This window comes from Cherax quadricarinatus, chromosome 17 (genome assembly GCF_038502225.1).
Source record: "Cherax quadricarinatus isolate ZL_2023a chromosome 17, ASM3850222v1, whole genome shotgun sequence".
NCBI lineage: Eukaryota > Metazoa > Arthropoda > Malacostraca > Decapoda > Parastacidae > Cherax > Cherax quadricarinatus.
The window spans coordinates 30,016,883-30,042,092 of NC_091308.1; the positions used below are offsets into that span (position 1 = coordinate 30,016,883).

The window sequence follows — 25,210 nt, forward strand, 5'->3', positions numbered from 1 at the left end:
GGTGGCCCAAAAAAATAAACACTCGCCATCATTTACACAAAATCACTCTTTGCAGAGGTGTCCAGATATGACAGTGCAATGTCACTCAAAACAGCAAATATCCCAAACCTTCCTTTAAAGGGCAGGCATTGTACTTCCCACCTCCATGACTAGTCCAGCTAGTTGATTTTCCTGAATCCCTTTACAAAATATTACCCTGCTCACACACCAGCAGTTTAAGTCCCAAAAACCGTTCATCTTCATTCACTCCTAACATGCTCATACATGTGTCCAAGCCCATTGCACACAAGAACTTTCATCTCCCACCCTCCATCCTTTCCTAGGATGACTCCTACCTCTCCTCCCCTCCACTATAGAATTATACACCCTACAAGTCATCCTATTTTGCTCCAGCCTCTCTAAATGACCATACCACCACAGTTCCTCAGGCCTCTAAATAATACTTTTAGTAACTCCACACCCTCCTAGTTTCCACACAACAAATTTCTGCATCATATTCACACCACACATTACCCCTAGACATGACATCTTTACTGCCTCTAGTCTCTTTGCTGCAGCATTTACAACCCATGCTTCACACCCATATGTGTATTCATACCACTATACTGTCATGCATTCCCTTTTTTGCCTCCATGGATAACATTCTTTGTCTCCACAGTTACCTCAACGCACCACCCATCTCTTTTTCTTCATCAATTCTATGGTTTACCTCGTCCTTCATAAACCCATCTGCTGACAAGTCTACTCTCAAATATCTGAACACATTCACTTCTTCCATACTCCCTCCAATGAGATATTCAGTTTCTCTTTACCTAACTTGTTTGATACCCTCATCACCTTACTCTTATCTATATTCACTTTCAACTCTTTTCCTTTACATGCCCTCCCAAACTCATTCACTAACCTTTGCAACTTCTTTAGAATCTCCCAAAAACACAGTATCATCAGCAAAAAGTAACTGTCAACTCCCATTTTGTATTTGATTCCCCATAATTGAATCCCATTCCTCCCCAACACCCTAGCATTTCCTTCTTTTACATCCCTGTCTAAGGCTTACTGTTACTGGAAAGTAATCTCCCTGCCTCCTACACGCCCTAACCTGAGGCTTGCTTATCCTCATAGCTTACTACCTGTTCTATACATTTGCAACATCTGCCACAATGCTCCCCTATTCACCCTATCATATGCTTTTTGTTATTACTTTGATATGTTTATGGCTAGTAATATACAGTTAGCCATTTTGCTTTCATTGTATTATTGTAATTAATGGGGGTGCCTGTAGACCTCATAATCTCGGAGTATTTAGATATTGGCAAATCATTGGAATTCGTAATGATTGTAGTATCTTACTGGTAATTTGATATGTTAATATTTGTGGTGTATATTTTTATCATGCTAATAATTTTAAGGCAATTTTGATTTGTTCTATTTTTTATTGGCAACAGTAATGAATGAGCTAACAAAGTGATCTTCAATAATTTTTTCCACAAAAGCCAATTTTAAAGGGTTTCAAATTCAGGATGTTACAAATCTTAATTTACTATTAATTCCTGGTTTATAGTAAAGAAAGTTGGCATTTTAAGATGATAGTTACACCAAGAACGCTAACTTTGCACCTGCATAGTTTCTTAGTTTTCCATCCAATTTTTCACTTTAGGTACCATTACTCTCGGAAAAAGATACTCTACCGTCACAGAAGAATTTTTTTTTAGAGGAAGAGGGGGTCTACAGTGAAATGGTTACAAAGCTTCAGAGTGCCTTGTATGATTTACCTACAGTTGTTTTTCTTGCAGGATTGTTGAGCATCAGATATTAAATATAACTGCTATAAAAATGGTGGTAGGGGTTGGCCTAGTAAAGGTTGGAGGAAGGGGGTAAAAGAGGTTTTGTGTGCGAAGGGTTTGGACTTCCAGCAAGTGTGCGTGAGCATGTTAGATAGGAGCGAATGGAGATAAATGGTTTTTAGGACTTGATGTGTTGTTAGTGTAAGCAAGGTAACATTTATGAAGGGATTCAGGGAAACCGGCAGGCCGGACTTGATTCCTGGAGATGGGAAGTACAGTACCGTCACTCGGAACGAGGGGTGTTAATGTTGCAGTTTTCAACTGGAGTGTAAGCATGCCTATGGCAAGACAGTGATGGAGTGAATGATGAAAATTTTTCTTTTTCAGGCCACCCTGCCTTGGTGGGAAATGGCCGATGTGTTAAAAAAAAATTATGGTGGTTTTTCAAAGTGTTGTCAACATTATGAAATCTTTATTCCTAGGCCGGAGGGGATGGGGGGTATTTGTTAATCGGGAGGAAAGGGGAAAATTTCTTCTGGAGTGGATCTGTTACACGACATTCTCTCTGGCACTTAGTCATTTGACAGGCCTTCTCTTGCTTACTAATCCACCTCCATCCTGCTTTAAAAATTATATATTACATCCAAAGGGGCTGTTCCATGAATGTCAATAGTGGAAGCTTTGTAGAAAATTTAGTGAAATGTAGCAATGTTAAATTTTTTAGTGGCATTGCAAATCAAATTAATTTGAATATTTTTCAATTTCAGCTGAGCGTGTAGAAGACTGGATGGACGATGTTAATGCTCGTGTCGATTATGCTGTCAATTATGGCAAAGAACTTGGTTTCATCAAATCTGGCGAGCCTGTGGTGGTGGTGACTGGATGGCAGAAGGGAGCTGGCTTTACAAATACCATGCGGGTTTTGTACGTAAAGTAATTTGTTTGGGTTATTTGGGGAAAAATGTGTTCTTATGCTAGTTTGGGTTCCTAACGGCAAAGAAAATATTGGCAGTACAATGCTTCAAAGCTATGCATCTACACATGAAATTGTTAATGCAGTTATTGTATATACTGTAGTCCTGTATGTGGGTATATGCTAACTAACAATTTAGCTATTGAGATGGACTTTTTTTTTTTAACCTCCATGCATAAGATTTTTTTTTTATGGAACTTAAATAAATGAAAACCACTGCTGTTAAGTGCCAGTCCAGAGATTTTAAAGTTTACAGAAAGTTGCATAAATGTACATGCGTATATATGTATGGATATACTGTACATACTTGGTTGTGGAGAATTCTTGCACAGTAATAGGCTTCATAATTTAACTAGGGGATGTAACTCTGTATTACAGCTGATCACTATGCTTATGCTAATACATTTTTTGCATGCTTCTTGTCTAACAAGGTGTTATTTTTTGAAAGGGACTATGTTCATTTTATATATATATATATATATATATATTTATATTTTTTTTTTTTTTTAACAAGTCTGCCGTCTCACACCGAGGTGTGTATATATGTATATATATGTGTGTGTGTGTGTGTGTGTGTATATATACACATGTATATATATATATATATATATACACACATATATATATATATACATATATACACACCTCGGTGGGAGACGACCAACTTGTTGAAAAAAAAATATATATATATAATATAATATATATACATAATATATATATAATATATATATAATATATATAATATATATAAATATATAATATACATATAACATATATATATATAATATACATATAATACACATATATATAAAATATATATAAAATATATATAAAATATATAATATATATAAAATATATATAAAATATATAATATATATAAAATATATATAAAATATATAATATATATAAAATATATATAAAATATATAATATATATAAAATATATATAAAATATATAATATATATATATAAAATATATATATATAAAAATATAAAATATATAATATATATATATATATATCTATATATATATATATATATATAAATAAATTTTTCATTATTATTAATTTTATTAAGTTCCCTTTTGTGATGGCTGAGTTTGGTTGTACAAGTTTCCATATAAAACCCATGGTGTAAGAAATTGAGAACATAACTTGTTCCTATATTTGCAGAAGAATATGCATTTTTTTTTTTTTAAGCACTGGAAACTAACTTTGTTGCATGCATGCCAAAATTGTAATGCAGTACCACTAGCATTGAAGTCTACAGTAGACCAGGGCAAAACTAGTAATATTTCACTAAAGATGGAATTTTGAAATGTATAATTTTCAAGGTTCCATTCTTTGGTTGATTGAGCAGACATTGGAACCATGTGTGATATATCTGAAAACATTTACGTATGTATACATATGCTCAACTAGAACTCTGTGAAAGGCATTATTTAAATCTGCCAATACTCTTTTTAGTTTAACAAGGCTAAAAAGTTTAACTAGAGTAGGTTATCTAAGTTGTCCTCTTCATTGCTGTGAAATTTGTTTTCATAGTGTTTTTGTCAATATTTAAATTTCCTGAATGCTGTAAAAGGACCGAGAGACTAGGATGGGGTAAAATTGTTAAGTATGCATGTCTACAAAAGAATGTGTAGATACGATTCCTTGATACCAAATGATACCTGACCTTTGGAATTTAAACTAGTCACCTGAACCAACTACTATGATCTGTAACGTACCATGTAGGTACATATATGAAAGGTTATGAAAGTAGTCATTTCCTGGCATGTATTATCCATATGTGAATAGAATATGCCCAGGCGCTGTATGACCCTTATGGGTTTAGCGCTTCCCTCATGAATGTAATGATATAATAACTATTAAAAGAGAAATAATTCAGGTGGTTGTTTTATCCCAATACTTGAATTTTCTTTCCTCTAAATAAAATTGACTAACAGTTTCATGATACCTGGGTAAAACGTGCAATAAAGCTAGCTTTTGACAGTAGTAAAATGAGCTTGGTGAAAGTCTGATAAAGGATTACCATGATGAGTTTTATCATTTGTCAACTTGGCTATCGCTCCAAACTTGGCAGGAAAGTCCAGTCTCCAACTCTTTCCCCCTCTCCCATTTCCCTCCTTCCTTCCCCCACTACTTCAGTTTGGCAAACTTCATTACATCTGCTAAGTTTTATTGATTGCTTATTGGAAGAAAAACATGCTCTTGTGTTCAGGTTCTGTTTTCCATAAAATAGCATTCACATGCAGTGTAATGAGGTATACAGTTGGGTAAGCAATTTCACATGCTGATATCCATATAAGCAACTGACTAGGCAATTACCTTATCATTGTTCATAAATATGGTGAAGTCTATGCTGTGGAATTTCCATACTTGATCTGTGTGGTGAGGAATATGTGATAAATATTCTGTTCTCAGGCTTCCAGTGTAAGACATCTGTTTCTCTTTTACTTGATACTTCATTTGCAAAGCAGTATCTTCCTTAAAATGTCTAATAAGGTGGTGAAAACCTAGATGTTTCCTTGTACACCTTGGGAGATGGCCAGCTAGGGGTGCCCTGTCTGCCTAGTTCTGTATGCCAAAGTGAAATTGTGGCCTTTACATCCCCTCCCCCCCTTGAGGCTGAGAGTTCTACCCCTTAAGGGAGGTTCATTGATGGAACTAGATTAAAAGAATTAAACCTGACAACCCCTTCTTGAATTAGACTTGATTACCTTCCATTCCTCCAAGAACTGTATGACCCTTATGGGCTTGGCACTAATTTACACCTGGAAAATTAGAGAAATTTGTCCCAGATCTGCATACAGAAATCACTCCCTACAATAGCAAGAGGCTTGGGGATGGTGCATAATACCCCCAGTGAAAACAGGGATGCACACTAAGAGAACTCAGTAAGCATGAAGGGACCAAGACTTCAGCACCCTTCATTCATAAGGAAAATTACCAGCAGACACCTAGTTGTCTTCAAGAGGGAACTGAAATTTGTCAGTTCCTGATCAGTTGGGCTGTATTGCATGTGTTGAACTGTGTGTACCAGCAACAGCCTGAGTGATCAGACAGCCTACCAGGAGACCTGGTCTGGGACTGGGCCATGGGGCATTGACCTCCAAAACCATTTCTTGGTAAACTTCAGGTACTCTGTGAATGTAATAATAATCTGAGTTTTTTATCTAAGCCACTTTTGTATATGCCCTTTAGGTGCTGGAGATTACCAGTTTTCCCTTTCCCCCATCTCCCATCCGTAGTGGAAACGAGTCTGGAGTCTGGTGCCCCCTTTGAGGCCTAAGCACAGGTCTCGTGTTCTCTTGGAGATTGGTGGACATGCAGGAAGCTTGTGGCCATTTTTATGGCAGGACCTTTTGATTACCTGCACCTCAGCACTGGCTAATGAAGGGTTCTGCCACTATCTTTAGTTGGCTGAAAAGAAAAAAGTAAATACTTCTGAATTAAAAAAAAAAAGATAGGATTGATAATACAGTAAAATTTGCATGGTATTTTTTTTTTTTTTATACACTAAAATGATTAAATGTTGCACCCCAGGTTAATGAAAGCCTAACAGACTGAAGACGTTAAATATAAGCAAGCTGAGTGATATACAGTACAGTAGAATCACATTAACCCAAATCTACTTGAGCCAAAAATTTTGTAACTTGTACTGAACACCTCAGAATTGAAGAGCCATGATTTTCTCTTAGCCAAACCTGTAAAGAAATATAAATAATTTTTTCTAAGAATAATCCAGAGGCACCATGTTTTATTTGGGTAAGATATTCAAGAATTAATAAGTACCATGTCAATATCTTTTTTACGTTGGTGTAAAATATTTAAACCAAAATTACATATACAGTGGTACCTTGAGATATGAACTTAATTCATTCCAGAAGGCTGTTCGAGTGCCGATACCAAACGAATTTGTTCCCATAAGGAATAATGTAAATTAGATTAATCTGTTTCAGATCCACAAAAATACACTTGCAAAACCATTCGCAAAAATACACCTGCATAATTGTTCGAGTTGGGAGCTGTTCGTATGCCAAGGTATCACTGTATCTGCTTTAGGACTCTCAAGGCATAAAAAATGTAGTATAATTAAAAATTTTTATAAGCCTAAGTGATGATGATTATAATAATAGTTTCCAATAACTTATATCTCTTGCCATTTAAAAAAAAAAAAAAAAAAAAAAAAATGGTCAAACCAAAACAGCTGGGAAAGGAACTATTATCTGTTTGCCAACTGCAGATGACCTATGTTGATAATTGTAATGGGTACATTACTAAAAATATTATCTGGTCTGTGCTTAAGGCTGAAGTTTATGAAGAATTAGCTTTTCCCACATAATCTATTGTATTATGTTTAAATACATTACTTCTAAGTGGAAGAGGAAATAATATACATTGATAACTTAAGTTTCACTAGTTCCTTTGATGGGTAGGAACCAGACAAGAAATAAGCAAGACAAAGTAGTAAAGCTTCATGAGGAGGGAGCATTTTTTTTTTTTTTCCCTTTTGCTCTTTGAGCACAAACCATTAATTAGAACTATGAAGCTTGTGCAATACTAACTGCATTTATAAAGTTTGTTATATAAAAGAAGCTTGAGGTAAACTTGGCTCTTGAATATGTAGAGGCGATTGCAGTATAAAGAGTTTTGCAAAATTGCATAGTGATTTCTATGGCATAGTGAGATGTACAGGACTTTTTAAATATGGGGGTTCCTGACCATTGTTGAATATATAAAAAATAATTATACATGATATGGCTGGTTTGTTGAAAAAAAATATATTGAAAAAAAAAATTGGCTGGTTTGTTGAAAAAAAAAATATATTGAAAACTTAAAATTAAAAGCTTTAATTAAAAATGTTTTTAAACCTGACAGTTGGATAAGTCATTTTCTTCACTGCACTGAAATTTTAAAATTTTGACTTTCTGAGACAGATGGAAAATAAAATGAATGTAGTAACAAAAATACAAATAAAATTTAATAGTATTAGCTAGCTTTCACAGATAGGCTAGAGGGTGACAAATCTTGGCAGTTTATAATGTTGCCTCTCTTCAAATAAGGTGCTTTGATGCTAGTGAAGAACTCATGATTCAAGTAATTGGATTTATGTAATAAAGTTGGTAGAATTACCGACAATATGTAAAGTAAAAGGACACAAGTGCAACTAATGTGACATTTAATTGTGGCAACGTTTCGCTCTCCAGGAGCTTTATCAAGCCATTACAAACAATACATGGACACAGAGGGTATATAATTGGAGCTATCCTCTTAATCGAACTTGATTATCTCCTATTCCCCATGTGCTTCATGACCCCCTATGAGTTTAGTGCTTCACCCATAAATGTAGTAATCAAGCATGTCTTATTTGTAGGAGACTTGAAGGGGTACAAATGTCTGATGCAAAACAATTTAGCTGAAATATGGAAGAAAAGGTTATGGTGCATCTCTCTTGGGCAATAAAACCTGGTACTGGTGTTCTACTAAGACCTCTACAGTGCTTGCTGATTATAGATGCAGACACCTTGGTAGCACTTAGAAAAAATTAAGAAACCTCTCCCACTCGGGAAAATCTTTCCAGTGCACCAATGGACACAATTATTTTAGTGCATACAAGGAATCCTGATGCATGCTAGTATAAGAACTCTTGACCTATGTCAACCAAGATATCTAATTCAACCCTTTGCAAAATTGATGCATCTCGTCAAAATAAACTATGCAGGCCAAGCTGATAATCTAATGTCCCCACACACTCCACCCTTTATTCATGCCAAGAAACTGTTGCCATCCCTCACATGGTTACCCACCAAGATTTGACAGACTGCTTTGTACATATAGAAATTAGAATTTCGGAACCTCCACTCACCTGAGTCGACACATAGATCTGCCCTACCTGCAGACAGAAAAAGTACCTAGCCAGTTGCCAAACTGATGTTCCATAACAATAAATTGCCGACAGTATACATAGTTCAGTGCTTGCCTGTGAGAGAGCTCAAACCAACACTGCTACAATGCTGCAATTGGTGCTGCTACAAGTACTGAGCGAAATATTGCATGTCAAAAGTAGTGTATCTCGCCTATGAAAACAGCACGTCAAATTGTGACTGCCCCTCTTCATGACTTACCTACAATAAAACTTGCTCCCTTTATTTTTGCCAGTTCCTCAGTTTTCTATAGGAATGTAATCAATATATTTTGGTATTGGTATTGTATACCAATACCTAAGTTTTATTTATTGGGAAGGTGTAATCCGGTGTCTGAAAGAAGTTTGACATAACAAGGCTGTTACCCAAGTCTGCCTACAGAGACGAATACCTTGCATCTCTTCCTACCATCCAACCGCAATTAGGCATATGGATACCTTCTCTTTTGGCATGGGGAAACTTTACAAATAGGCTACACATGACTTGGACATGGATACCATACGGACAGAAAACCTGGCCTCTCTTAGGACTCCAAGTAGTTTTAACAATTAACCATGTACTGTACAGCAGTACCTTGGTATTCAAACAGCTCCCAGCTCGAACGCTTTGTTCAGTAAAAGAAATCGCTCGGTAGTTGACTATTTGCTTGGCACTCAACCAAACACAATGAAAAAGCAAAATGTCTGCACTCCGATCTCTTGAAAAACGCTCCTGGAATGAGTGCTGATACAAGTAGAGAAATGTTCAAAGCCAGTCATGGGTGGTTTGAGAAATTTAAGAGAAGTGGCTTACATTGTGTAGTGAGGTATGAGGAGGCTGCTAGTTCTGGCAAAGATGTCAAGAAATAGGTCATTGAGTTTAGTGACTGTAGAAGCTGAGGGTTGTATTCCCCAACAAGTGTTTAGTTGTGATGAGACAGGTTTGTTTTGGAAAAAATGCCAAACAGAACCTATATCACTCGAAGTCATTGCCAGGACACAAGCCAATGAAGTACTCACTATTTTGTTGTGTGGGCATGCAAGTGGTGATTTAAAAGTGAAGCCTTTGCTTGTGTATCACTCACAGAACTGGGTTTTTTCTTAAGAAAAAAAAGTTATGAAAAGTAAATTAAATGTGATATGGAGGGCTAACAGTAAAGCTTGGGTAACTAGGCAATTTTTTATTGAGTGGGTCAGTGAAGGATATGAAATGGATTAATCTAATTTACATTATTTCTTATGGGAAAAATTTGTTTGGTACTCGAACAGCCTTCTGGAACGAATTAAGTTCGAGTACTGAGGTACTACTGTATTAATAGATTGTCCTGTTCACCAGAGAGCATGCAGAATTCACTTCTGACATCTTCACTGCTCCCTTCTGACTCAAGACTTGACTTTTTTTTTCCAAACTTGCCTGTTGCATTTACTATGATACAAATTTTACACATTTGATAACCCCTACCCTTGCAATATGAACCACCTCTGCACATATTGACCCTTACAGGCTTGGCTTTTGTTTTTTTTTTTTTTTTTTTTTTTTTTTTTTTTTTTTTTTTTTTTTTTTTTTTTTTTTTTTTTATAATTATGATAGCTGTATAGCCCTTGTGGCTTAGCGCTTCTTTTTGATTATAATAATAATAATATAATTATGATAATAGGTATAAAAATTTTTGTATATTTATAGATGGGGTTGTGAAAGAAGTAAATGCTAGGGTGTTGGGGAGAGGGGTGGGATTAAATTATGGGGAATCAAATACAAAATGGGAAGTGACAGTTACTTTTTGCTGATGATACTGTGCTTATGGGAGATTCTAAAGAAAAGTTGCAAAAGTTAGTGGATGAGTTTGGGAGGGTGTGTTAAGGTAGAAAGTTGAAAGTGAACATAGATAAGAGTAAGGTGATGAGGGTATCAAACAATTTAGATAAAGAAAAATTGGATATCACATTGGAGAGAGGGAGTATGGAAGAGTGAATATTTTCAGATACTTGGGAGTTGACATGTCAGTGGATGGGTTTGAGGGATGAAGTTAATCATAAAATTGATGAAGGAAAAAAGGTGAGTGGTGCATTGAGGTATTTGTGGAGGCAAAAAATATTATCCATGGAGACAAAGAAGGGAGTGTATGAAAGTATAGTGGTACCAACACTCTTATATGGGTGTGAAGCTTGGGTTGTAAATGCTGCAGCGAGGAGGCGGTGGAGATGTCCTATCTAAGGGCAATGTGTGGTGTAAATATTATGCAGAGAATTTGGAATGTGGAAATTAGGAGAAGGTGTGGAGTTAATAAAAGTATTAGTCAGAGGGCTGAAGAGGGGTTGTTGGGGTGGTTTGGTCATTTAGAGAGAATGGGTCAAAGTAGAATGACTTGGAGAGCGTATAAATCTGTAGGGGAAGGAAGGCTGGGTAGGGGTCGTCCTCGAAAAGGTTGGAGGGATGGGGTAAAGGAGGTATTGTGCGCGAGGGGCTTGGACTTCCAGCAAGCGTGTGTGTGTTAGAAAGGAGTGAATGGAGACAAATGGTTTTTGGGACCTGACGAGCTGTTGGAGTGTGAGCAGGGTAATATTTAGTGAAGGGATTCAGGGAAACCAGTGATTTTTATATAGCCGGGCTTGAGTACTGGAAATGGGAAGTATAATGTCTGCACCTTAAAGGAGGGGCTTGGGATATTGGCAGTTTGGAGGGATATGTTAAATATTTCTATATATGCTTCTAAACTGTTGTATCTGGGTGCCTTTGCAAAGACAGTGATTATGTATGAGTGAGGTGAAAGTGTTGAATGATGAAAGTAGTATTTTCTTTTTGGGTCACCCTGCCTCAGTGGGAGACGGCCGACTTCTTGAAAAAAAAAAAAGAAAAAAAATTTCAGGTGTAATATGGTTAGAGGTTTTGCCCTTGATGCACCAAAGAAACAGGAATCTAGTATGCCGTAGACCTTCAATATGTAAGGAATTCAACCTCTCAGATGTATTACTCATAAATAGGTTGACCCCTTACATTTTGCTTAAAAATTTGGTCTTAAAACATTGACCTATACTCTTAATAGTATATGTTTGGTAGAGTTTCCCTTAACCCTTTGACTGTTTCAGGCCCCTTTCTGAAACTGTCATTGTCGCTAAATTTTTGAAAAAAAAAAAATTATTTTTTCTTATGAAATGATAGAGAATCTTTTCCCGATGGTAATGACACCAAAAGTTCGAAATTTGGTCAAAAACTCATGGAATTACACTCCCGCAAATTTAGCGGTCTCGGCGACATATGCATATCGGCGATTTCGCCGACTTTGAGCCTTATTTTCAGCCAATTCCGTTTTTCCAGTTGACCAAACTCATAGCTATTTCTTTAGAACTCCATTTTATTTATCAGTTGAGTACAAGAAACCGCCCATTTACAAATTTGGACTACCCAATATTGTGGTCAGAAATTGGCAGTTTGGCCAATTTCACACAAATTAAAAAAGATGCCAATTTCAAAATAGGGTCCAGAATAAACAAGGTAGACATTCTTGGCACTAAAATAACATATCCTCTGTTCATTAGTCACATCTCTAGGCCCCTCTTATATTATTGCTTTCTATTTTGATTTTTTATTCATACAAAAAAATGCAAAATTTACTGTTATGCAGACTACTGCATTATTGTAAAAATGGTATAAATAATATCAGTGCACTAGTGAAAGAATATTAGACTCCCCAGTTGACGTGTATTGGACGTGTGGTGTGATTTGTTTACTCCTGAACATTGGTAAAAATCGAACATTTCAGCTACTTTGAGCTCAGTTTCAAGGTCGTTTTCATCGTCAAAGTAATGAAAATCATCTCTATTTCTGAAATATGTTTTCCATTTTATCACCTAAGACCATGAAAACGCAAATACATCGATAAATACTATACGAAAATAAACCTCAAAGTCGGCGTTTTAATCCAAAAAAACGATCAGTTTTTTTTTTTTCATTACGCACTGTGTGCTGCAGGATTTTTTTATGTGGTGCACACTGACCACACAGACCCATTCTCTCACATGTAGGCCTACCAGCTTTCTTCCGCTTGATTTGAAGCCGCTAGAATTATCGAGTATATATACGTCAGAAACACTGGCTCGTAAGACGTATATATACGACCAAAACAGTCAAAGGGTTAAGGTTTTACATGTCAAATTAGAAGTGATTAAGATATCTGGGAGATTTAAAAAAGAAAAAAAAGTCTTGCTCTTAATTTTGGAGACTAGGAAGTACATGATGTGTACACAGGATGGGTACAGTGCAGCTCCTATAGTTATTGCTACAGAAGGCAAACTATATTAATACCACTCCAAACAGAGGGTTCTTAAATTAATAATTTTGAGTTCTTTTCTGCCCGATAAAATTCCAAGGTTTCATTTTGCTAAGATAGCTCATCGTTGAAAGTTTGAGGTTGAGCTGAAGAGAGTCTTGAACACAAAAAGTGTTACCTTTCTGGGGATACCGTATCTAAATAAGCTGGTAAGTTTACTTATGATTTCTGCATGATCAGGCTTGCTTTTAGATGGGAAATGTTACCTGGTGAGTTCAGTGCCTGCCATGTATTGTAGTACTAAAATTTTTAATTTACTAACTGGTAAATAAATATATTTTGATTCCCAACAACCCCTGTTCTCAATCACAGCACATCTCATAAAAGAAGCAGTGGTAGGAATTAGGCTTACTATAAGAAAAATATAGAAATTTATTTTACCTTTAAAAAATTGTTCCTTCTTATTTTAAAACCACTTACCAAATTTGATTTTTTTTTTTAAACACCCTGGCCTTCTCCCGGTGGGAGACAGCCAGGGTGTTAAAAGAAGTTTCTTAAAAATGTGCATGCAGGCATGTAGTGTATTTTGAAGTACTGTACTGTACATGTAGGTATTGAAATGAATTCTCTGAATGATAATTTGCACTTAATTGTGAGTGCCTGTTGGAGCAGAGCTTCTCATCTTTAATTTTGGGTTTCCGGTGGTCATAGCACTTCCTAGTTTTTTGTAAATTATTCCCTTGTTCTATCACTGTTTGTGAATTAAAATTTTAGTGTCCTTTTGACAACTTTTTTTTTCAGTTTATAGTTATAGCCTGTGGTTATAAAGAACTCACTTTTCCTCCTATCCATCACAAAGAAGACATGTTTGATGCCTTTAGGTTTTCTTTGTAACTCAAGCTGTAAACTAAATGAAAGCAAAAAAGCTTTCTCCAGGTACTGGTAGCTTGAGCATTAAATGCATATGATTTTAGCACAGATTAACCTCTGCAGCAAATATTCATCTGGCAAATCTAAGAGTAGTCTAGACGAATCTCAGCAGAGTCATCCCTGGCCTTTTATACATCATGTTAGGCCCATCTTGGAGTATGCAGCACTAGTATGGAACTCACACCTGAAAGTGTGTTTAAAACTGGAGAGTGCCAAAGCATGGAAATACGGCTTGTTACACAAATAACCCGCACATAGAAGAGAGGAGCTTATGATGACGTGTCGGCCCGACTTGGACCATTTACAAAGTCACACTAACAAGAAGTGGAGCAGGACGGGTATATATAGGCAGGAAGAGGTGGTGGTGGTAGTAGTAGTACTAGTACTAGTAGTAGTAATACTAGTAGTACAACTAGTAGTAATACTAGTAGTACAACTAGTAGTAATACTAGTAGTACTCAGCAGCATTAGCAGCAATTAGCAGTAATAGCAATTAGTAGTAATAGCACCACTAGCAGCATTAGTACTACTAGTAGCATTAGTAATACTAGTATGCATTAGCACTAGTAATAGTACTGGGTAGTACGAGTACCATAGTATTATAGTAACTAGCAGTATTATAGTAACCAGTAGCATTAGCAAATACCATATAATATATACCATAGCATTAGCAGTACCTGCAGCAATATAAAGTACTATGCTAATAGCAGTACTAGTACAGAGTACTAGTAGTATTAGTAGTAAATTAGCAGCACTAGGCAGCACATATAACATAGTATTAGTAGTACTACTACTAGCAGTATTAGCAGTACCATCACTAGTAGTATTATGAAAAATACCACTATAGTATTAGCATACTATCATCAGTAGTATTAGTAGTACCACTACTGCAATATTAGTAGCAATTACCATTATGGTATTAGCACTACCAGTAGTATTAGTAGGCACTACTAGCATTAAATTAGCAGCATTAGCAGTACTACTAGTAGTATTAGTGTACTACTACTAGCAGTATTATATAGTACCAACTACTAGCAGTACAGTGTCTACTACCATAGTATTACACCACACTAGTAGTTAATGTACTACTACTAGCAGTATTAGCACTAGCAGTACTAGTATATTGTAATTACCAGTAGCAATAGCACCACTAGTAGTGAGCTAGCACTACTAGTAGTACACACTACTAGTAGCATTAGTAGCACTCAGTATTAGTATAAACAGTATTAGTACTACTAGTAGCATTAGTACCACTAGTAGTATTACACTACTAGTATATTAGTACTACTAGTAGTATTAGTATAACACAGTAGTACAATGACTATAGCATTAGTAGTACTAGCATATGAAGTACTACTAGGCAGGTTAGTAGCACTACCACCAGAGCACCAAGCCACTAGCAGCTTAGGCACCACTAGTAGCAGTAGCACCACTAGCAGCAGCAGTACCATTAGTAGTAGCAACACTAAAGAATAGAATTACCAGCAGTAGTAATTAACAATACCAGCAAAGTACTACTAGTTTATACTACCATACCACTGTGCTAGTATACTCATTAGTAATTAGTAGCACTAATGTTACCTAGTAGTAGTACCCATCATTACCAGTAGTAGCACTACTGTTACTATAGTAGCACTACTACCAGCAGTAGCAATTACTGGCCAATAGTAGTAGGCCACCAGCAGGCATCATCACCCACACAGCAAGCCCACACACATTAAGTAGCAGCAATTGATTCTGGGCAGTAGTACCACTCACTACCAGCAGCAGCACCACACCACTACCAGCAGCAGCACCACCAGCACCAGCATCACCATCACACCAGCAGCACCACCGCCACCAGCAGCGGCACCACCGCCACTGGCAGTATGGCCCACTGCCACCAGCAGCACCACCTGCCACCAGCAGTACCACCGTTGTCGCCAGTAGCAGTGCCAGCACCACTGCCACCAGCAGCACCACTGCCGCCAGCAGCAGCACCACCGCCGCCAGCAGCACCACCTGTCACCATACCACTGGCCACAGCAGAATTGAGGCACCAGCAGCACCACTGTCACCAGCAGGCACTCCATCACACCAGTGCAGGCAGCACCACCGCCACCAGCAGCAGCACCACTGCCACCAGTAGCAGCACCACTGGGCCACCAGCAGCAGCACCACCGCCACCAGCAGCAGCACTCACTGCCACCAGCAGCAGCACCACCGTCACAGCAGCAGCACCATCACACCAGCAGCAGCACCACTGCCACCAGGTGCAGCACCACTGCCACCAGTGCAGCACCACTGCCACCAGCAGTAGCACCGACTGCCACTGGGGCAGCAGCACCACCGCTGCAGTAGCACTACCGCCACCACCAGCAGCAATACCAGCAGCAGCACCACCAGAGCACCACCAGCAGCACCAGCAGCAGCACTCACCACAGTAGCGTAGTACTCAGTAAGTAGCACCTCACCAGTAGCAGCAGTACCAGTAGCAGTACCACTAGCAGCAGCACTACCAGCAGCAGTACCACTAGCAGCAGCACACTAGCAGCAGCACCACCAGCAGCACCATAGCAGTAGCAATCACCAGTAGCAGCAGCAGTGCTGACTGACTCAGCAGCAGCAGGACTGGCTCAGCAGCACACCACCACCACAGCACCAGCAGCAGCAGTAGCACTCAGCAGCACACTCACCACCAGTAGTACCACCAGCAGCACCACTCAGCACCACCTCACCAGCAGCAGGGGCAGCAGCCCACCAGCGCCAGCAGCAGCACCACCTGCACAGCAGCAGTACCCACCAGCACCAGTGTAGTAGCACACCAGCAATTAGCAGCAGCAACCACCAGCACCAGCAGCAGCACCACCAGCACCATAGCAGCACCACCAGCAGCACCAGCAGCAGCACCACCACCAGCAGCACCACCAGCAGCACCGAACACTCAGCAGCAGCAGCACCACCACAGTAAACAGTCACAGTATTGTGCCTTTTTTTGTTAATAAGGCTTGTTCCTGAGCTATGGGACATGAGCTATGAGAGGCTAATGGAACTGGTCCTAAAGAAATTGGAGGACAAAAGATCCATGGGGCACACAACATACAAAATACTCACGGGGGGGCATTGATAAGGTAGAGAAAGATAGCTGTTTGAGAGGCATGAAATGGGAACTCGGTGACTGCTGGAAATTTGTCACAGATGAGCCACAGGAAAGTTAGAGAGTGGTCAGGAAGTGGATTGATCTTGGTGAGGAAGTGGGTGGAGGCAGGCTCCATACATAGTTTTCAGAGCAAGTATGATAGGGCCCAATAGGCTAAGAATACATAGTGTGACAAGTTAAGAGGCAGGGCCAAGATTGGAGAATTGGCCCCTGAAATCACAAATAGGCAAGTATAGAGATACAGTATAGGGATGCACATGCAAAAGACGACAAGATGAGTATGATAAACATAGCATTTGTTTAGATGGAGGAGGAGGGTTATTCAGTCCTGTGGCAATGAAGCAGAAATTTATAAAATGGCATCATATTCTTCACGGCAAAGAGATGTCCTGGACAGTGTAATTTAGTGTATGATAAAACTGCTAGAGCAATGAATTTCCTAAATGTGTAAGAGTTACATTTGAATTCTCATACCCCTTTCACTGGCCGTCACGTAAAACTGTCATTGAGGCCAGGGTCCCTCATGTAGTTCTACATCTTGAGCTCAACTTGCTCAAATAAGCTGTGAGCAGTAAATTTGGGCCTAGAGATGAGATAGTGGGTCTGCGTGGTGAGTATACAGTATAAAAAATCCTGAACCACGAGTTGCATGATGATAAAAGCAGAACTCTGACCATGTGTTTGATTTAAAATAGCAAATCTGAAGTGCTTTCTAGGATGGTTTATTATTGTTTTATTGGCTTTTTCTTGGTATTGTTTGATAGAATGGAAGACATGCTACAGGAATAGAGATGATTTTGGTTCGTTTCAGGATCAGAAGTAATTTGATATTGGCCTCAAATTAGCAGCAATGTTTGATTTTTACCAATTTATTTTTCTGAGGGCATGGGCTCCCTACATCCTTCCCCCAGTCTGTTTTATGGAATTTTACTAAACCTGATAGAATTATTGGGACATTGTAAACCATGACCAATCATTCCTGGTTATATTTTATTATCCAAGAAGGCAAATGTAATATAGGAGAGGCTTGGGGGCATGATTAACAAACAAAGGAAATATTGTTTGTGCCTGGAATGTCTATAGTGTTTTTTTTTTTTTTAATTTTGTGTAAGACTGGCCAAATTACCGACCTCTGTGCACTTTATAATGGAGTATAGTTTTGCTAGGTAAATGGGCAGTTTCTTGTGTTCATTTATTGGAACAGAAGGCATACTAGCAAAAAGCTAAGAATTTGGTCAATTGAGCAGTGGAATTAATTTAAAAATAGGACTCAAAGTGGGTGAAATTGCTGATGCATAAATTGCACCCAGACCACTAATTCTGTTAGTTTTCCATCAGATTTTGTACTTTTAGTGTCATTACCTTCAGAAAAATACTCTAACATTCCAAAATATTTTTTTTTTTAATGTTAACACTGTGGCCACTTTTAATTTTGGGGCTTTAAACAGTGACAGGGTTAGCCTGAAGCTTCATGGCACAGACGTGTCCCCTAACCCCCAAATCTCAAGTGTTATTAAGCAGGTGTGAGAGGGTATTGAGTTTTCTGTCCTCCATAAGCTTGTCTTATCAGTGCCTAGGAGACTTAAGTGCATCAGTAAGAAGGATAATCCTACAATATATTAAGTTTGGATGGGAAACATACATACATACATCAGTATTATATATTTAAAGCAATATGGTGAGCAGTCTTGCCTTCTCTGTGATCTGTTTATGTGCTTGTGTATGTACTGTAACTTTCTTAGTTAAGTTCCCTATCAGATGTTTAACTCTAGGGTATGTTTTATTTTATTTTTGAAATTCCAATGGAGGGGTGGGGATATTTGCAGTTTGGAAGGCATCTGAACCACAGTATCTGTTCACCTTAGGTTAGACAGTGATAGAGTGAATGATAGTGACAATGTTTCTTTTTAGGGTCACTCTACCTCAGTGGAAGATGGAGCAGTATGTTAAAAAATATTGTGTAATTAATTTTTATATATCCAAGTAAAACAGTCTGGTATTATGCTTATACTGTATATTGCCAAATAATAACACATGACTTTGTTTTACTTGGATATATAAAAGTTTGAGATTAACATGAAGACACTGTCAATTTAACCCTTTCAGGGTCCGTCCCGTAGATCTACGGCTTTACGTTCAGGGTCCAAACCGTAGATCTACGTCATGAGCTCAGCTCACTCTGATAAACTGTGAGTGGTAAATTTGGGCCTAGATATGAGAGAATACATCTATGTGGTATGTGTGCACCACATAAAACAAATCCTGCAGCACACTGTGTATAATGAGAGAAAAAAAACTGAGACCATGATTTTCGATTAAAACAGCGACTTTGCAGTGTTTTTTCGTATGTTTTTTATAGTTGTATTTGTGATTTCTTGGTCTCATTTGATAGAATGGAAGACATATTACAGAAATAGAGATAATTTTGATTGGTGTTAGCACTGGAAATGGCTTGAAATTGAGCTCAAAGTGGCGGAAATGTTAAATTTTTGCCGATGTTCAAGAGTAAACAAACGACCTCACACGTCTAATACACGTCAGCTGGTGGGTCTAATATACATTCACAAATGTGGTGATGATATTTATACAATTATTACAATATTGCATAACAGTAAATCTTCTATTTTTTGGTGTGAATAAAAATTCATTATGTGAATAAAAAAAATCAAAATAGAATTTATTTGTAAAGCCTCAAAACATAACTAATGAACAGAGGAAATGTTAGTTTAGTCCCAGGAATACCTACATTGTTTATTCTGGACCCTATTTTCCTCTTCAAGGGGGGCTCCTTGGCGTGGTGAAGAGGCTCTTGGTCTGAGGAATTAGCCCTGTCGGTCTTCTTCCTCAGACCGAACCTAATTACCCCCCATTCTCCCCTCCCCTATCCCATCCTCCCCATCCTCCCCTTTTTCCATTCCTCCTCCTCCTCCTCACCCCTCCCTTTTTCCCTTCCTCTTTTTAGCCTTCGTGATTTCTCCCACAGGCGCGCTAGTTCCTAGGTAGGGGAAAGGACACCGGGGTCGATCCCATTCCGTTGAGGTTTCTTGGCGGTGGCGTAGTTTGCCGTGGAATCTGGATTGCCTAGGGATGTCCCGATCCCTCTCCGGTATCCCGGAGTAGCTTTGGGTGTCTTTTGGGCGACGGGTGTATCTCTGGAAGCCACCTTTCGGATTCCGGGGGTGGTGGCTGAAGGAGGTATGCTTTGTGGCGGATATCCGGCCGCCCTCTCTTTTGTCCACCGAGGTAGCTCGGCAGATGTGAGGTTGCTATCCCGGATTGCTGGTTTACTGGCATGAAGGGTAGGGTATGGCACGGGTTCCATGCTGCATCTGCGCTACTAGCGGTGTCGAGTCCTCTTGGGCGCGGAGGGAGATTTCCGGCCCTTTCATTCCTCCTGGGAACTATTCCTCCCCGCTCCCCCCTTTTTTTATTCTTTTTTTTGTTTTTATTTTCTTTTCTTCTTTCTTTTTTTTTCTTAAAAACAAAAAGCAAAGGAGTAACCTAACCATGGCAGCCCTAGTCCATGAAACCACTACCCCCGGGCCCCTTCTTGATACCGCACCCCATTCTGACCCTGCCTTGTGTTTAGATCACTCTTCGGACACTCCTGATGCCCCTGTACCTCTTGCTGGTGCTGTTTCCTCACCCGCTTCAGGTACCGGGGCTTCGACTGACTCCTTCGATTTGTCTGAACTCCGCTCTCCTTTGACTATGCTTCCGGCTTCTCCCTCTACGGTACGGCAATTTTCGAATCGCCCACCCATTTCATGCCGGACCAACTCCGGTCCTACTCCTAAACGCCAACGTCAATCTCCTGATGATGCTCCGTCGTTACCTTCCCATTCTACTCGGAAACGACCGACACGTCAAGCACTCCCTCTCCACGCTCAGTTTCGGACCACACAATGGACTAAATTCTTTACTTTAAGACCAACTTCTTCTTCTGCCTACCTTTCTGACCATAGTATTGCCAAAGCGCTCCTGCGTCATGTTGGCAGAGATATTTCATTTCACGCTCTCAAGAGCGGTACGCGCATCGTCACTGTCCAGAATGCTACCCAAGCTCATGATCTTTCTCTCCTTTCGAATATCGATACTACTCCTATCACTATTGAAAAACATCTTTCTCTCAATTCTTGTAGTGGTACTGTCATTCTGCCCCATACCATAGTCCAACAGAATTTCCAGTCATGTGGCAATGACATTTTTGAACAGCTGGAACTCCAGGATCTCCCAATCCTCAAAGTAGACACTTATGTCCTTCCTGCCCGGGGGCGGAGACGTTACCCTTGCAATGTGGCTCGTTTAACTTTTGACAGCCGAGAACTCCCGTCCTCTGTATATGTCGCGGGACATCGGTTACAAGTTCGAAAGGTGATACCTACACCGCAACAATGTAGAAATTGCTGGCGTTTTGGTCACCCAGCGAAATATTGCAGATCTATGGCCGAATGCCCAGTCTGTGGTGCCGACAACCATTCTAATACATCTTGCAGTCAACCTCCATCTTGCCTTAATTGTAATGAAGCTCACCCTTCGTACTCCCGCCGTTGCCAGGTCTACTTAAATGAACGTGAAATCCGTTGCCTCAAAGAGGCAGAAGGTCTCCCTTATGCTATGGCAGTTACTCATCTCCGCCTCCAAGGGAGACTACCCCGTGTTTCTTATTCTCGTGTTTCCAAACATCCCCCCACTTCTGGGGTCCCATCTTCTGCAGCCTCCTCTGTTGTTACCCCTCCCATAGCCATTACGGCATCTAATCCTTTTGCTGTCCTTGGCTCTGACGTCCCGACTACAACTCAGTCTGTTCTCACATCTTCGCGTCCTTCCTCACAAGCCCCAGTATCGACAAGACCTCGTACGACACCTAATACCAATCGCCCCTCTACTCAGAAGTCCAAAAAATCCACATTGCTCAAATCTTCTTTGCCCCTTCCTTCCCTTCTTCCACCTCCACACGTTACCTTTCCAGTCTCTGTACCTAGTTCTTCCCCTCTCTCTGGCTCTATTACAAGTGTGGAGATTCACCCTCCTCCTCGTACTATGCCTTCCACCCCCGTCCCCTCCCAAGTTTCTCCCTCTTCTGTCACCTCCCAGGTTTCTACCTCTTCTGTCCCCCCCCACACTTCATCTCCAGTCCCTTACACTTTTCCCTCCCCCTCTACTTTGGTACAGTCCATTACTGTCCCAATCTTTACTCACCCTCCTCCTCCTATCTCCAATATGGTTTCCCATACATCTTTGAATTCAGAAACACTTGAAGCCATTTCAGAATATATTGCAGAGACTAAACCTTCAATGGACACTGATTCACTTCCTGTTCCTTCTCTTCCCTCTCCTCCATCTTCACAACCCCATTCTTCGCAACGCTCCGTTCCTTCGCTACTTGAACATCTTCCAATGCCACCACACGTTGACTTTTCTAACCCCTCTAGTCCGTAGGTGCCTTTACCTACAGATTCCTGATATTTTCTTCATCGCCAATCATGGCCTATTTACAGTGGAATATCCGCGGCCTCAGGGGTAATCGGGGTGAGCTTCAGATGTTGCTTTCCAGGTTTTCCCCTGTTGGTGCTTGCTTACAAGAACCAAAATTACACTCGGCTGTTTTCCAACCTATCTCAGGCTATAATTTATTGTATTCTTCGGATCCTTTCTCAGATGGGACCTTTAATGAAAGTGCCCTTCTTCTACGCAATGATATTCCGTACTGTCAACTATTTGTCCATACCTCGCTGCATTACACTGCAGCCCGTATCCACTTGAATAAGTGGTTTACAATATGTTCTTTATATCTCTCTCCTTCTCGAGCATTTTCTATCCCAGACTTTGCCTTTCTTGTTTCATCCTTACCACCACCACTTCTGTTACTTGGTGATTTTAATGCCCACCATTTCCTCTGGGGGGGGTCTCATTGTGACTCACGTGGCATTCAGTTGGAGGCTTTTCTTGCCTCTCACCCCCTCCATGTTTTAAATACGGGTACTCCCACCCATTTTGATCCTCGTACTCATACTCTCTCTTGCATCGATCTATCAGTCTGCTCTTCCTCCACTGCACTAGACTTCACCTGGTCTGTTCTACCAGACTTACATGACAGCGATCATTTTCCGATCATTCTTACTTCTCCTTCCTATTCACCTCCTTCCCGTAACCCTCGCTGGCAATTTGATCGGGCAAATTGGGATCTTTACTCACACCTCACTGCTTTTAGTGAGGTTCCTTCTTCATCCTCCATTGATGAGCTCCTACACATCTTCTCGACATCAGTTTATACCGCAGCTTCACATTCTATACCCCAAACCTCAGGCAGGCATTCTCAGAAGTGCGTGCCTTGGTGGTCTCCTGCTTGTGCTCGTGCAGTACGTTTGAAACGTGCTGCATGGGGCAGGTACCGGTACAATAGAACCGCTGAGAGACTTGTTGATTTTAAGCAGAAGCGTGCGATCGCTCGCCGTGTCATCCGTGAAGCTAAACGCACTTGTTGGCGAGACTATGTTTCCACCATCACCTCTGCTTCTTCTATGAGTGCAGTCTGGAAAAAAGTGAGGAAATTGAGTGGTAAATACTCTCCTGACCCGGCTCCTGTTCTACGGGTCACTGGTGTTGATATAGCAAACCCTCTCGACGTTGCCATTGAACTTGGCACACATCTGGTCCGTATTTCCCGAGGGCTCCATCTATGCCCCTCGTTTCTTTCCTCAAAGTCTGCCAGAGAGTTAGTACCCTTGGACTTTTCTTCTCTCGGAGAAGAACAGTATAATGTGCCTTTTACACTTCAAGAACTGGAGGCAACGCTCTCAGCTTGCCGATCATCGGCAGCTGGGCCTGATGACATTCATATTCGTATGTTACAACATTTACATCGGTCAGCCCTTGTAGTCCTCTTACACCTCTTCAATCTTATTTGGGCACAAGGAGTTCTTCCCCAGCTGTGGAAATCTGCCATTGTTCTCCCTTTCCGCAAACCGGGTACTACAGGACATGATGCCTCCCACTATCGCCCCATCGCTCTTACAAGTGCAGTTTGCAAAGTGATGGAACGTCTCGTAAATCGACGTTTAATGTGGTATTTAGAGACACACAACAGTCTCTCCGCTAGTCAATATGGCTTTCGTAAGGGTCGTTCTACCATAGACCCCTTACTTCGCTTGGATACGTATGTTCGTAATGCCTTTGCGAATAATCACTCAGTTATTGCCATATTTTTTGACCTTGAGAAGGCATATGACACAACTTGGAGGTATAATATTTTGGCCCAGGCCCATTCCTTAGGCCTCCGAGGCAATCTACCATCCTTCCTTAAGAACTTTTTAACTGACAGACATTTCCGTGTTCGAGTCAATAATGTTCTTTCCCCGGACTTCGTCCAAGCTGAAGGTGTCCCTCAGGGATGTGTTCTAAGCACAACACTTTTTCTCCTTGCTATAAATGATTTGGCCTCTGTTCTTCCACCCAATGTTTGGTCATCACTCTATGTTGATGACTTCGCTATTGCTTGTGCAGGCGCTGACTGTCATCTTATTGCAGCTTCTCTCCAGCATGCGGTCGACCGTGTTTCCACTTGGGCCACCACGCATGGGTTTAAATTTTCAAGTACCAAAACTCACCAAATTACTTTCACTAGACGCTCTGTTATCTCCGATCATCCTTTGTACCTCTATGGCTCCCGTATCCCCGAACGTGATACAGTCAGGTTTCTAGGCCTTCTCTTTGACCGTCGGTTATCCTGGAAACCTCACATAACCTCTCTGAAGGCAATTTGTCACAGCCGGCTAAACCTTCTTAAAACCCTTGCTCATCTTTCCTGGGGAGCTGATCGTCGAACTCTGCTTCGCCTACATTCAGCCCTCGTTTTATCGAAACTCGATTATGGTGACCAGATTTATTCCGCGGCCTCTCCTGCTACTCTCTCTAGCCTTAACTCTATCCATCACCAAGGTTTACGTTTGTGCCTTGGTGCTTTTCGCTCTTCCCCTGTTGAGAGCCTCTATGCAGAAGCGAATGTTCCATCCTTGTCTGATCGCCGTGATGCCCATTGCCTTCGCTACTATGTACGCTCTCACGATCTACACAATCCTTCCATTTATAGAATCGTCACCGATATTAGTAGACATTCTTTATTCGTTCGCCGCCCCTGTTTGCTCCGTCCCTTTTCTCTTCGCCTACATTCACTCTTGTCTTCCCTTCAGTTACCACCTTTATATGTT

At 40.1% G+C, this 25,210-nt stretch overlaps 1 long non-coding RNA gene across 1 annotated transcript in view; it reads left to right on the forward strand.

Annotated features, from left to right (window-relative positions):
* Positions 1 to 354: 354 nt before the first annotated feature.
* LOC138852827 (uncharacterized) overlaps positions 355 to 25,210 on the forward strand; it is a 28,120-nt gene continuing 3,264 nt past the window's right edge. The window contains exon 1 of the long non-coding RNA XR_011392107.1: positions 355 to 2,708. This is a non-coding gene — a long non-coding RNA (uncharacterized lncRNA). The remainder of the gene's footprint in view (positions 2,709 to 25,210) is intronic.